Here is a 15,376-nt window from a genome sequence, read left to right as displayed (position 1 = left end):
AGGGGGAGCACATGATTATTATAGATTTGGTTCTACAATTGAATTCATATTAAAATAAGCTCCTGACAGTTTGATAGCTGAGCAATGCGGTCTTAAGGGAGGTCATAAGGTATGTGCTTAGCAACAGTTTTTTTAGATCAGCAGAAGCAAGATTTTCCCAGAAGCCACCATTTCTTCTTGTTTCTCGAGCAGCTGCCTTAAACCACCTGATGGGCAGATAGGCTGGCTGGTAACGCTGCCATTTTGGGTGGCTTACCCATTAGCAGATCTGCTGGCTCAGAGGGTTCCAGCTGCCCACTTGAAAACGGAATCTTTCCCAGCAGCTCTTGCAAACTTGCTTCAAGAGCCAAATTCTCCTTCAACACTTGAAATGTAGCTCTCCCAAGCAGTGGTGTTGTGAAGAAGGAACAAGGGAAAATACAGTCCCAGGTCTTTTTCCACAGAAGGAGCGAGGACATTTATTTTTGAGAGCACCAAAGCAATATACCTGAGAGAGGAGCAACCCTCTTTGCCCTCATAACAAGCCTATGGGGCTTTGCCAGTTTATTCTACAAGTCAGCCTGTCCTAATGATTTGGGTATCATACTATGTGCTGCAGTGCTTCTCTTGAGTGGCAAGTATATATGTTTATATATAGATATAGATCAGGCTTCCTCAACCTCGGCCCTCCAGATGTTTTTGGCCTACAACTCCCATGATCCCTAGCTAGCAGGACCAGTGGTCAGGCATGATGGGAACTGTAGTCTCAAAACATCTGGAGGGCTGAGGTTGAGGAAGCCTGATATAGATACACACACACACACACACACACACACACAGCTGCTTGCATTCTTGTTCACTTCTGTTGAGCATGGCTATGAGCTCGCCTTGGGAACATGGCTATGGGGACTGTCAGTGTTATGTAGTGAAGTTTCACCCTGGGCCAGCAGGGGGATACTGTATATAGTTTTCACTCAGGTCTGTAGATAGTTTTCACTCAGGTCCACGTCAGTTATTTTAGGCGGGAACTCTGGGCTCTTGTTGCTACAATGTTGACAGCCGGCTGCCTATAAAAGCAGGCCGGCTGAGCTGTTTGCAGTCAGTTCTATTCCAGCTTACAAAATAAAGAGCTACTTGGAGAAATCGCTGTGTCGTCTGCTATGTCAACCCACAACTTAACACTGGCGACGAGGATGGGATCGATGGACATCAGAGCACAGCCAGATGCGGCCAGCCTCTGAACTGAGCTGAATCACTGAGCTGAATCACAGAGCGAAATCACTGAGCGAAATCACTGGACAGAACCAATTCAGAGCTGACTGTTCTGGCTAAGAGCACTGTGTTCCATCCATCGCCCTTCACGCCGGCATCGGAATCATGGCTTCACTTGTGCCTCTACCGCCGTTTGCGCCAGCCTCTGAATCATGGGACTCCTACCTCGCTCAGTTCGACTGCTACGAGCTGACAGCAGTATCAAAGGATCGGAAGCGGGGCCTATTCCTCAGCCTCTGTGGGCCTGAGGTGTTTGAGACGGCCCGAGCATTGGTTGCGCCTGAAGCAGTCCAGGCAACACCGTGGGACACGATCCAAGAGAAGCTCCGCAACCACTACGCACCAAAGCCGTCCAAGATTGCTGCCCGCCATGCGTTCTACCACCGGAACCAGGCAGAGGGGGAGTCAATCAACAACTACACCACTGCCCTGCGACAGGCTGCAATGCACTGTGAGTTCCGAGACTTAGACGATGCCCTGATGGATCGAATCGTCTGCGGGGTCCGGGACATCCATCTGCAATGGCGTCTCCTCGCCAAGCCAGACCTCACGCTACAGAAAGCCATTGAGGAGGCTGTGGCCTCAGAAGCTGCTGAACGCTCCGCCCAGGAGATCCGCAAGTCCAGCAGCCCGCGTCTTGCTAGGGAGCCAGTTCCGGTGCATCATGAAGAGGCCAGCAGTGATGAGGCATCCTCCAGTGAAGACGATGACGTGCACCAGACAAAGCGGGAGCGCAGGAAGTTCCAACAGAAGTCCAAGGGCCAACCGGAATGTGCCGGCTGCGGAGGCAACCATTCCCGTGCCAAGTGTCGATTCAGAGACGCCATCTGTAGGAAGTGTTCCAGAAGGGGCCACATCGCTAAGGTCTGCCGATCGGCTCCGTCTGACACCCCCCCTTCATCGACTCGCAAGTCCAAGTCTTCACTCCAGTCTGCCAAGGAAAGTTGTTTCGCTCTCACCAACTGCCGCTGCCCGTCTGGAACCATGATTGGCCAAACCGACTCGCCTACGCGACGCAAGCTGAACGTCACGGTGCTCATTGAAGGAGCTCCATGTGACATGGAGATTGACACCGGGTCTGCCCTGTCCATCGTGTCATGGAGCACCATCAAAAGACTGGTACCCAGAGTGTCCAAAAGGCAACTCGACTCTCACCGCGTACACCTGAGAGACTACCAGGGAAATGACATTCCCGTGGTAGGCGTTGGCCGGTTCCGGATCGCCTTCAAGGATTTTTCGGGCCTGCTCCGGTTGGTGGTGGTCGAAGGTCAGCGGCCAAGCCTCCTAGGGCTAGACTGGTTTGATGCCCTCGGCCTGGAAGTCACCGGCATCAACTGCATCTCTAACGCAGAGACTGAGGGTCTGGTCAAAGACTTTGCCGAGGTTTCTAACGGCACCTTGGGGCAATATACAGGTACGCCCATCTCCTTTAGCCTTGATCCACAAGTCGCCCCCATCAAGCTAAAGCCACGCCGGGTTCCCTTTGCTCTCAAGGCTAAGGTGGACGAACAACTGGACAAACTGATCGCCCAAGGAGTTTTGGAGCCGGCTGACCACACCAAGTGGGAAACCCCCATCGTCACGCCTGTCAAGCCAGATGGGTCGGTGAGAATCTGCGCTGACTACAAGTGCACGATCAACAAGGCACTTCAGCAGCACGCTTATCCGGTTCCTGTTGTCCAACACCTGCTGCATTCCCTGGGTGAGGGTAAGGTCTTCGCTAAGCTGGACCTTGCCCAAGCCTATCAACAACTGCCAGTCGATGATGCCACTGCTGAAGCCCAGACGATCGTCACCCACCGGGGGGCATTCCGTTGCCGCCGGTTGCAGTTCGGGGTGAGTGTGGCTCCTGGCATCTTCCAAAGCCTTATGGAGCGTCTCCTGCAAGGGCTTCCGGGCGTGGTACCATATTTTGATGACGTCTTTGTGTCTGCAGACTCACACCAGCAGCTGTTCGAGCGCCTCCGTGCCGTGCTGACCAGGTTCCAAGAGGCCGGGCTCACTTAAAATTACCACTGCACCACTGAGCCCCAGCTCCGCAACACAAATCTACCAGATAGGGGAGGCACCATTTCAAATAAAAGGCAGGAACTCTCCCTGCCAACAAATCTGAACATCACAAGAAAAGTGAGCTCTTCTTTTTAAAAAGACAGTTAAAAACCTTGCAACAAACAACCATACAAAAATACAAATTTTTACATGCAAGAAAACAATGGTAATAAAAAAACCAGTTGCATAGAACAATGAATTACAAGTGTTAGGCAGTGATGGTGGTGTATTCACAGAATCATGTAGCACTGGAAGGAACCATGAGGGGCCATCTAGTCCAACCCCTGCAATGCTGGAATCTTTCATCCAACATGGGGCTTGAACCCACAACCCTAAGGTGCTCTACCGAATGAGCTATACTATAAGGGCTGAAATTTTCTTGCAGTCATTTCAAGCAGGTCTCTCCAAAGCCTTCCATGATCCCCCAACTGGATGTATGCAATAAAGCTATGCTATGTACCATAAAACGAGTCAAAGTTTGTTAGTTCTCTGGACCGTTTCAGTTTGTACAACAGTTCTTTAGCTGAAGCAAGTGTCCCAACCCATTCACACCAGGATTTAGTGACAATCTTTTCAAATCCCTCCAAACACTTAGTAATTTCCAGTGTCTCTGTCACCAGGAGATACCGGTACTTATTTTGCAAGTTCTCAATTATGCCCTCAAAGACACCCAATTAATCTACAGGTGAAACAACTATTACTGCCTGCCAGCATCAAACTTTGGAGTGGAGCATCAAACATAAACTTCCAATCAAGGTTTGTTACCAACACTATAAACTGTTCTCATGATATATTCCAGGAAAAGAAGCTGGTGCAAAAATCAGTGCACCTTAAGAGTCAAAGGCCAAGTAAGTAGCAACTGGCCTAGCTTTTAAAGGAATTTAAGATCTGGAAACAGTTACTGTACCCTGACAGATACTTGCTCACCTTAGCTTTCACCTCTCATTTCCAATAGACGAGAGAGATTAAGAGGATGAGACCAGAATTGAAACAGTTGCAACAGCCATATGCAGTGCTTTTACTAGCATATGACACCAAAAGCAAACAAAATGATTGTAGAATCATAATTGTAGAGTTGGAAGGGACCCCGCAATGGAAGAATCCTGCCCATAGTCACCCAGGGTGGGCTTGAACCACCAACCCTCTGGTTAACAGCAATACAAGTTGCCCCACTGCACAACAGAAATAAAATGATATGCTTGAGACTTTTAGCTCCCAGGGGATATTAAGCAGCTGTTGTGGGGCATGAGGAGGAATTCAAGGAAGAGAATGGAAGATTTTTTCATAGATAAAAGCGCATGGTAGGTAGGAAGGAGTGATGAATAACACGAGTGCCAAAAGTGCAGTGTTACACAAATTGTAAGCACTTCTACAGAGTTATGGAGGCTGAGGAGGGCTTTTAAGGCCAAGATAATGAAAGAATGCACCAAGATGCCCACAACAAAACTATTGGTACTTATGTTTCTGATGCTTGCATATTTCTAATTTCGTTAAGCAGCTTAAACTTCCATCCACAGCCCATTTAATCCAGAACTGTTCTATGGGAGAGAGTCAAATGGGCTGCTCAGAAGGCATTCATCTGTGACTTTAAATATCTGCAAAGCCCAAAGAGTTTCGTTTACTCTTGAGAAAAACAAAAAACGAGAACAAGAGCTGAGCTGGAAATAGCCTTTTCCTGCACATGACATTTCTATTTATTCGGGCTTCCGAAACTCTGTAGATTGGTATTTCTGTTCAGCTTATACCAAAAGGATTAATCTGACAGGAAGAGCAAATTGCATCCTATAGAGGAAAAAGTCAGCTGAGGTTAAGGTGGCGGCATCATTCAGAAAACAAAGGTGAGCTTGCCCTATAGAGGCACCAGACTATTTTCTCTGATGTCTGGAATGAGACTGGGCAGCAACATTTAGAAGAAATGCTATGCCTTAAAACTTGAAAAGTATTATACATCTTTTTTCTGGCCCAAGTCCTTAGAAGCAGTCACTTTAAATAGAACTCTATTTCCATCTTTGTACAGTGATGATCTCAAAATAACAAAAACAACAACTAATAGAATCTTCAGGTTACAGACTCTGCTAACCCAGAAATAGTACCTCGGGTTAAGAACTTTGCTTCAGAAATCGCATGGGGGTGGCACAGCAGCAGCGGGAGGCCCCATCAGGTTAAGAATGGACCTCCAGAATGAAATAAGTTCTTAACCCGAGGTACCACTGTAATAAATATCAAACCACACTCTACATAAAACATGAAGACTGATTTTAAGAATGTTTTGAAAAAAGTGGCGCCTCCCAGCTTCAAACTCCTGATGAACAATCAGCTACATCAGGCTCATTTACCACAGCACGAGTTGCACAATTTTTATGGCTTGGGCACTGGCTTATGGCTTGGAGTTGCCCTGAAACTGAACCAGTTTCTGAAGACCAAAACCAGAAGTTATGCACAGAAGCCTGTATAACTAGTCTCCATTTTTTTTAATGAAAAGCAGCCTTAGAAGGTTGTGAGCATGACTGAGCAGATGGGGGCTGGGGTGTGTGTGTGTTTGCTGAACTCTTCTTCTGTCAGCTGTTTTTCCAGTCAAAATTGCTCTCCAATTTGCTTTCCTACTATGGGGGTTGATAGAATGCAACTAAACAATTCTGTCACATCATGCTTCCTTGCAATTTTTCTGAAACACCCATTAATAAGAAAAAAGCATTTGCTGGTCCAGTGTATAAAAGCCAGTTTTCTGGCATTTCTTCATCACACTGCAGTGTGACAAAAATTTGCCAGTTCCTCAGTTCAGGTGAGATGTATGCATCACCTGCAGTTGCTCATACATGAGTAGACCTAAACCTTCAGCCAATCCCAGGAGGTGAGCTGGCATAGAGAGGGAGAGGGAAAGGAGTGGAAAAGAGCTAGAGTTTTGCCCACCCAACGAAGTTGTTGTGCATTTGAATTATAATGCCATTTAGGGGGCACTTCAGGAACCTTACTGTACCAATGAAAACTGTTCCGCCCATATTTGGACCTGGCTGAACTGCAGCCAAGTCCAAAACAGGGGGATTCTGCTGTCATTGGGTAAATACAGTGGCGGGACTTGAGGTCCCAAATTTCAGTGGCACTCTGTGCAACACCAAAATTTGGTGCCCCACCCTCCATTCTCGTGCTCCATTATAAATAGTTGTGGCGTCCCCTGTGGCGCCCCTGCGGCTCGGCACCCAATACTCCCTAAATATGCCTCTGGCAAATGAACGACATGTTCCCATGCAGCTTCCTAGCACTATAGTTGCTAATGGTCCATTATCCTTGAATGCTGAAATGCGTCTAATCAGTGTAAAGTCATGGATCCACACAGGAACGTTTTAGTAAAATCCTCCAAGGAAATGCAATGCTAAATTCTTCAGGAGAATTTTTTTTACCAGATTTGAAAGATTTATAGCATTTAAATCAAAATAGTAACTGTTGTTAGGATGGCTAGACTTAGGTTGCATTTCCAATGATATTTATGTCTAGACGACTTAAGTTCACCAACATAAACCAAAGACATTTTATATTCTCTTAATCCTCCATTCCCTCACCACGATTACATTCTTTCCTCATTCTCTAATGTATTAATAAACATTTAGATAGCCATTTATATCTTTATATCTAAATATTTCCATTATTAGAAGTGGTCTCATTATTGTGGCTGCCAAACTTCCTTTGTAGAAAAGAAGAGTAACTGCTACTATATTTATCATTTGGTCAGCAGTGCATTATTAGGAACCTACTACAAAAAATAATAACATACTTAAAAAAAAAAAACCCTGCACAAAATGCAGTTGCCATGTTTAGATAGTCCTTGGCCAATGAAGTCCTGTTTGCACATTCAAGCAACATGCGCCACAACCATCACCACACACCCATTGCCCTGAATTCCCACATTGAATGGGACAGTATGAAGGGGGATTCCCAGCACATTTGGATGAATGTACTACCTACAAGCCTCTGTACAATCAGGGAAGCCGGATATTGCTGGGTACCCAACAGTGTTCAGCTGAAACCTCCTTCAAACCTTCCCTTGAAGGTCCCCACCGGGAATGGAGTCATGAACATACAGTGGTGCCCCGCAAGACGAATGCCTCGCAAGACGGAAAACTCGCTAGACGAAAGAGTTTTCCGTTTTGGAGGTGCTTCGCAAAACGAATTTCCTATGGGCTTGCTTTGCAAGACGAAAATGTCTTGCGAGTTCCTGCGGGTTTCCCCCCTTTCCCCCCCCCTTTTTCTAAGCCACTAAACCGCTTATCTGATAAGCCGATAAGCCGCTAAAAGCCACTAAAAGCCGCTAAACCGCTAATAGCGCTAATCCGCTAAGCCGTCAATGGGCTTGCTTCGCAAGACGAAAAACCCGCTAGACGAAGAGAATCGTGGAACGGATTCTTTTCGTCTTGCGAGGCACCACTGTATACATCTTCACTGCTTTCTTCGCGTATTCACTTTGGACACCTGAAGAGGGCTATAGTGGTCCTAAGATGAACCCAGCCAAGTCAAGCATGCAAGCTCCATGGATTTCAATGTGAAACGCTAAAGCATATCTTCAGCTCTCTCCTTTAATATCAGTAAGGCTTTAAAATGCTTCGTTTTGATTGGATCATGGCCACACAGACATCTTGCACACACGTGCACGTGCACACACACACACAAAACACCTCCCAGTGTACAGGGTTTTTCCTCCACACCCTTTTTTGAGACTGGGATCATCACTGCTTCCTTCCACTCTTGCAAGCAAGCACCCTCGTTTACATGTACATGCGCCTCATTTGGCTCCCCCTCACTGGATTGCTACTAGACACTAATGCGTGGAATGCCTCTTACATGTACATGAAATGCCTCTTACATGTGCATGTGTGAAATGCATTTGCACTAGAACTTGACAATAAAGGAATTCTGTTGGTGTTGGTAGATCTAGTAGCTCATTCACAAATCTGAGTTACTATTAAGTGACTGCATCATGCAAAACTATGGTTTAGTAAGACAAAAGCAAACCTAGCCTCCTTCTAGTCTCATATGTTCTCCCTTGCCCTTTTTTCCTCCCAGGCAACCAGTACGAGGAGTCTGAACGTTTTTGGTTTTGTTGAACCATGGTTTGTTATATCATCCAGATCAATAAACTGTGGTTAATTTCAGAAAGCCAGAATCAAACCAGAGTTACTGGAACTGGTTTTGTGATGTAACCATAGTTAAGGTTAACCATAGTTCCAAGCCCAGACAACACAGTAAACTGTGGTTAAAAAAAAAGGAGAAGCCAAAACTTCCAAACTCCTCCCATTGCAAGGGAATAGAAGAGGGAGTTTGTGTGAGGCCTGGAGGAGGATACACTCATTGTTATCACACTAAACTAGTGTGATTTCTTTTGTTCTGGTTTTTATTTTGTATTTGTGTTTTGATCTTGTATTTTTATGTTGTGGACTGCCCTGAAATCTATGGATGAAGAGTGGTATACAATTTTAATAACAAACAAGTTTGTGTGATGTCCAAACTCAGCCAGTGATATACAGTCATACCTCATGTTGCGTTAGGTTCATGTTGGGTCTTTTCGGCTTGCAAATGCAGCAAACCCGGAAGCACATGCACATAAATTCTCTATCGCGCTCCGTGCTTGCGCAGAAGTGCCGCTCTAGTTGTGGACTTTTCAGGGTGAGGACAGTACCCTGGAACGGATCGTGTCCACAACTAGAGGTACTAGTGGTACCTTGGTTTACGAACTTAATCCATTCCTGAAGTCCGTTCTTAAACCAAAGCATTTTTAAACCAAGGCATGCTTTCCCGTAGAAGTGGGGGACTCAGTTTACAAATGGAACACATTCAACAGGAAGCAAAACATGTTCTTATTCCAAGGCAAAGTTCACAAACCAAAACACCTACTTCCGGGTTTGCAGCGTTCTTAATACAAGTTGTTCATAAACTAAGCTGTTCTTAAACCAAGGTACCACTGTACAGGCAAGTGTGATCCAGGTCTTAGATTACCACATTCATTTTTCTTGACCTTTTAATTACAGTGGGTTGTAGCCAACTAACTTCTACTCAGAGTAAGCCCATCTGAAATTAATGGACACAAGTTAGATAAGTCTATTAACTTCATCAAGTCTTCTCCGACTAGCACTGGGTATAATCCAATGAGAAATAATAGCAAAATCAAGTAAGTTGCTCAAAACTCCAGCCTTTTTGGTCCACTATTTTTGTTTTTTCACAAATCCTTGATAAATCTCAAAGTGTGTAGGGAGAATGATGACACCTCTCTTAATTAAGGAATCACTTGACTAGAGGTGTCAGGCCTTATCTAGGCTGCAATTGCCTTTCCTGTTATGTAAAACTGCTTTATCCTAGGCGTTACAAGGCCTACAAATAAAGTAAAATAAAATAATACACAATACTGTAACTTATAATTCTGAGATCGGTCTTGTATCCTCTCCACTGAGTTACAGATTTCTACCCTTCCTCCTCAAAGAGTGCTTCAAAGCATCTTATAAAATTTAAAACTAATATATAAAAGGATAAAGCCATGCAAACAATTGCAGCATTGCAGCATTGCAATAAAAAGCAGTTAAAGATTAAACAGCAGTGAACATAAACAAGAAAAACCTATAAAAGCAGAACTTCTCAAAAGCTAGTTTGAAAATATTTGTCCTTCATGTTTTGTTCTGCTTCACCAAATGATGCTATGTTTATATGTGGCTCTCTAGTCCCGGATTATTACCAGAGAGCTTCCCCTTTCCCATCTACCTACTCAGCAGCCTTTGGTATAGTGGAACAGGTCTTTCAACAAATGGCAAGCCTATTCTATACATGACTGACAATTCATGCTCATCTTTGATAGTCAGATTTTCAGCTTCACTGTTGGCATGTGCGCGTGTGTGTGTGTGCGCGCACACACACACACAAAATCCAGAATTGGAAGCACATTCTTAATCCTTTCTGGTACTAAATGTTGTTCCTACTAATACTAGACATCTGTTCAAGAGAAAATGTAGTTGAGAATCACAGTGCCAAATATACAATCACATCTAAAAAGAACATAGAGCTGGTTGGCTGAGCTCGGAGGACCCTTGTTCGAATCGTATGCCTATCATAGCCTCAACTAGTGGGAATTCTGGACTCTGAATTAAGAGATCTAAGCTTAGGTTTCAATGAAATATGAAATCCTTTCTATGAGAGGGACTGTAGCTAAGTGGCAGCACACATGCTTTGCTCTTAAGTCTGGCCTGCTGTAAGGCAGCTTCCTATACTGTGGTACCTCAGGTTACACTTCAGGTTACGGACTCCGCTAACCCAGAAATATTACCTCAGGTTAAGAACTTTGCTTCAGGATGAGAACAGAAATCGTGCTCCGGTGGCACGGCAGCGGCAGGAGGCCCCATTAGCTAAAGTGGTCCTCAGGTTAAGAACAGTTTCAGGTTAAGTACGGACCTCCAGAACAAATTAAGTACTTAACCTGAGGTACCACTGTATTCCTAACTAGACAAACCACCATTTCCCCTCCCCCACACTACAATATGGGGTTGATAAAACTGTACTAATTTATGGGGTTTTTATAACAGTTAAATCAGGAAGAACTTTCTGACAGTAAGAGCTGTTTGACAGTGGAACAGACTCCTACAAGTGGTGGTGGACTCTCCTTCTTTGGAGGTTTTTAAGTAGAGGTTGGGTAGCCATCTGCCATGTACTATCTAGTAGAGATTCCTGCAATGCGGGAGGTTGGACTAGTCCCCTCCAAAAAAAAAATCCCAAAAGCAGCAACCCTCATGGGGCATTTTTGCCATCCTCTTGATAGTTTTGGTTCCCTTTTCTGAAGCTTTACCAACTCTATAATCTATTTGAGATAAGGGAACCAGAAGTATTTCAACTATGGTTATGCCATAGGTTTCTATAATACCATTACAATACCATGAGTTTTATTTTCAATTCCTTCCCTAAGGATTCCTAGCATGCAATTTGCCTTTTCCACAATCTGCCATACACTGGGTCAACATCTATCTTCATCAATCTATCCACTACAACCCCACGTTGGCCATCTTCAACATAAATTGACCCGGGACTTCCCAGCACTGGATAAAAATTGGGCATGATTCAACCAAAGTTAAGCCCTCTTAGGACAACATGTGTGTACATATTAGGAAGTCTCTCTAGACTGCCCTCATTTAAGCATTGCTTAATAACATCCCCACAGAATTCAACTAAATGTGAAGATCAGTTCACAATACAAACTACTAAAATGAACTGTAACTGCCATTGTGTAGCAGTCCTTGAGGAAAACAAGAAAGTGATCTGTAACCAACTCAAGCCAAGTTGAGAACGTTTTAAAAGACCTAATAGGTGTCTGACTGCCCTGCACCTCGTGATGGTTTGGCAATCAGGCAGCAGCACTAAGTGTGAGCCAGGTACTGATGCAATCACTCCTAAGAAATCTTCTAGTTTCTTCCCACAGAAGCCTTCAGTTTTCACTCAGATGTTTGTTTAGGAAACATTTTTTTACGTTGAGGTCAGCCAAATTCCACGGCAGTTTCTGCTATTGAGCTTGTGTACCTGGCTGAACACTAAAAGGTCAATTATTTCTTTCTCTGCACATTGTAACCACCACAAGCTTTTGTAGCACAATCTTCTCACTGAGAGTTCACTCTGCTCAGTAGAAAAAAATCTGGAATATATTGTGTTCCTAGTAAATCTGAAAACATTCCATAACACTGCAACATACTTTCTTGTAAAGCTTTGTATCCCGTATGTTTTTTTCTCAATTTCAACCTTAGTAATAACATCTAGCTTACTTGTTAATGTGTGCTCAAACACTTACTTCTGTACCTTCTGACCCAGGTTCTGTTCTTTCTTTTTAAAGTGAGTGTCAACTGAAGTGAGGAAAAGCAGTTTTAAAAGAATTCCCAGCTGGCATTTTATACCTGTGAAATGCCACAGGTTAAGTTCTCCTTCAAGTCCTTTATGTTTGAGAGGATGTTAACTCTTAGGTTTATATCTCTGTAAGTGATGGGATTGCAAACCAGTACAATGATTTCAGAAAATGGTCTTTGAATAAGTTTCTTCTAACAGGACAGGTGGTACAACCTAATATGAGGCTCACTTTATTAAATATGTTAATAAAGGTAAAGGTAAAGGGACCCCTGACCATTAGGTCCAGTCGTGGCTGACTCTGGGGTTGCAGCGCTCATCTCGCTTTATTGGCCGAGGAAGCTGACATACAGTCAATGGCTAAGCCGCTTCTGGCGAACCAGAGCAGCACACAAAAACACTGTTTACCTTCCCGCCGGAGTGGTACCTATTTATCTACTTGCACTTTGACGTGCTTTCGAACTGCTAGGTTGGCAGGAGCAGGGACCGAGCAACGGGAGCTAACCCTGTTGCGGGGATTCGAACCGCCGATCTTCTGATTGGCAAGGCCTAGGCTACGTGGTTTAACCCACAGCGCCACCCGCGTCCCAAATATGTTAATAGATGCCAACAATAATCTACTGTTTAAGGACCTACTAATCTTTTCCATGTCTGCAGCTAGGAATATGTTAACACAATATTGGAAAACAGCTACTAACTTAACTCTAGAGGCATGGTGGGATGGACTATGGAACACAGCTCTTATGGAGAAATCAACAAAGTACTGTATCTTAGAGCACCAAGAATCATAGAATTGTAGAGTTGGAAGGGACCACAAAAGTCATCTAGTCCAATCCGCTGCAATGCAGGAATCGTATGCCCAACGTGGGAATCGAACCCACAACCCTCATGTTCTACCAACTGAAACACAAATAAGATGCTGAAACTGCATGGTACATGTTTATTCAGGAAATGACAATGTTGTTCCTTTGCTACCAGCTACCAACAGCTCACTGGGACAATCTGTTAGAATAGAGTAGAAGACACTTAACTGATATACCTCGGGTTACATAGGCTTCAGGTTACATACACTTCAGGTTACAGACTCCGCTAAACCAAAAATAGTGCTTCAGGTTAAGAACTTTGCTTCAGGATGAGAACAGAAATCGTGCTCCGGCGGTGTGGCGGCAGCAGGAGGCCCCATTAGCTAAAGTGGTGCTTCAGGTTAAGAACAGTTTCAAGATAAAAACGGACCTCTGGAACGAATTAAGTACTTAACCCGAGGTACCACTGTAATAAACTCAAAACTATTACACAAACCTACTTAATGTCTGACTGCCTCATTTATATTGTTTATGCATGGAATACTTCTTGGGGCTATATGGGTATTTGTTTGTTATATTTTCAGAAACTGAAAAATAAAGTTGTTTTTCTAAATGTTTTTTCTCCTTTTCCTTTCTGCTACATCCAAATTATCTCTTGAAAATCCCTAATGACCTAGAAGCCTAATACTTGCTGTGCCAGCATAGAAATGCATAAACTGGGATATAACGGCTGCTGTGACAGCATGGCGTAAACAGGATTGACAATAAATATGTCGTGCTTTTTTCAAAACATTATTTAATCCCCATGATAAATTGTCATTCTCAAACAAACAAACCATCTCCCCTGCAGAGAAGTTATATCACACAAATCAATGTCCTTGCATCCCAGGACTCATGTTAATTGCAGGGATGCATGACCAAATATCTTACATTTTTAATTTGTCAAGCAGAGAAAAGACTCCACAGCCATGTAGAGAAAGAGCCAGCCGTTTCTACTTCCAAATATGAAAAGTATTTGTTGTTTAGTCGTTTAGTTGTGTCCGACTCTTCATGACCCCATGGACCAGAGCACGCCAGGCACTTCTGTCTTCCACTGCCTCCCGCAGTTTGGTCAGACTCATGCTGGTAGCTTTGAAGAACACTACCCAACCATCTCGTCCTCTGTCATCCCCTTCTCCTTGTGCTCTCAATTTTTCCCAACATCAGGGTCTTTTCCAGGGAGTCTTCTCTTCTCATGAGGTGGCCAAAGTATTGGAGCCTCAGCTTCACAATCTGTCCTTCCAGTGTGCAGAATGGATAGGTTTGATCTTCTTGCAGTCCATGAGACTCTCAAGAGTCTCCTCCTGAGAGTCCCATGGAGGAGACTCTTGAGAGTCCCATGGACTGCAAGAAGATCAAACTTATGAAAAGTATTACAGCCATAGAAAAATCTTGTGCACCCTAAGTATTTATTTTTTTTTAAAGCTACAAAGCTACATCCTCAAACTGCCAATAAGAGTTCTCCACCCTTTGCAAGTAGCCAACACAAAGGAACTCAATTTGAATGGGTCAAAGAGCCACTCTTCCGCGCCCAGTGTTATGGTCTAGATTCCCCCATCCCCACTTTCTTCTATGTAAACTAAGGTTACCAGACTTCCTTGTTTCCCAGGGACAGTCCCCGAATTTGCAAATCAGTCCCCATACAAAAGCCATTGAAGTTGAGAAGTGCCCCCCCCCCGATTCATTGAAAAAAATCTGGTAACCTTAATGTAAACCAGAGTTAAAGACATGAGTAATGTCACATCTAGCTTGCCCTGTAGGACCATTTAGAAGCACAGTCTCAAATACCTTTTGGGAGTATCAGTATCAAACTTTATTTCAGTCACAGACCAGCATACCTTTTGGGAAGAGGGTCCATACAGACAACTGCACAGGTCATAACTCTGAACAATAGAGCACAAGCTTTTGCTTTGCTTTCACCTTTCTAATTCTAGCCTAACTCAAACACCAAATGACATGCAGCATTGTGTATTTTTAGGAAAGGCTGGAATACATAAATGATTGACCTAAACAGCAATTCTGATGTTCTTTTTCGGTGCTGTGCTATGATAGCATGTAAAACCTGCAAATTACATGATATTGACATAAAAGTTGTAAAGTGGCATTAATTCCTAGTAACATTCATAGGTGTGTTATAATTTATCTGCATTTATACAGCACATACTATTCAGGGAGTGAGGAAAGGGAGACAGACAGAGGTTTGCCTAATACTACCCAGTACAGTGGTACCTCGGGTTAAGTACTTAATTCGTTCCGCAGGTCCGTTCTTAGCTTGAAACTGTTCTTAACCTGAAGCACCACTTTAGCTAAAGGGGCCTCCCGCTGCTGCCGCACGATTTCTGTTCTCATCCTGAAGCAAAGTTCTTAACCCAAGGTAC

General features: G+C 44.0%; 1 protein-coding gene across 1 annotated transcript in view; it reads right to left on the bottom strand.

Annotated features, from left to right (window-relative positions):
- Nucleotides 1-15,376, bottom strand: part of GAS6 (growth arrest specific 6) — a 49,846-nt gene that overhangs the window by 29,864 nt on the left and 4,606 nt on the right. The window lies entirely within an intron of this gene.

This window comes from Podarcis cretensis (assembly GCF_951804945.1).
Source record: "Podarcis cretensis genome assembly, chromosome: 4".
Classification (NCBI taxonomy): Eukaryota; Metazoa; Chordata; class Lepidosauria; order Squamata; family Lacertidae; genus Podarcis; species Podarcis cretensis.
This window is presented reverse-complemented; position numbering and strand designations above follow the sequence as displayed.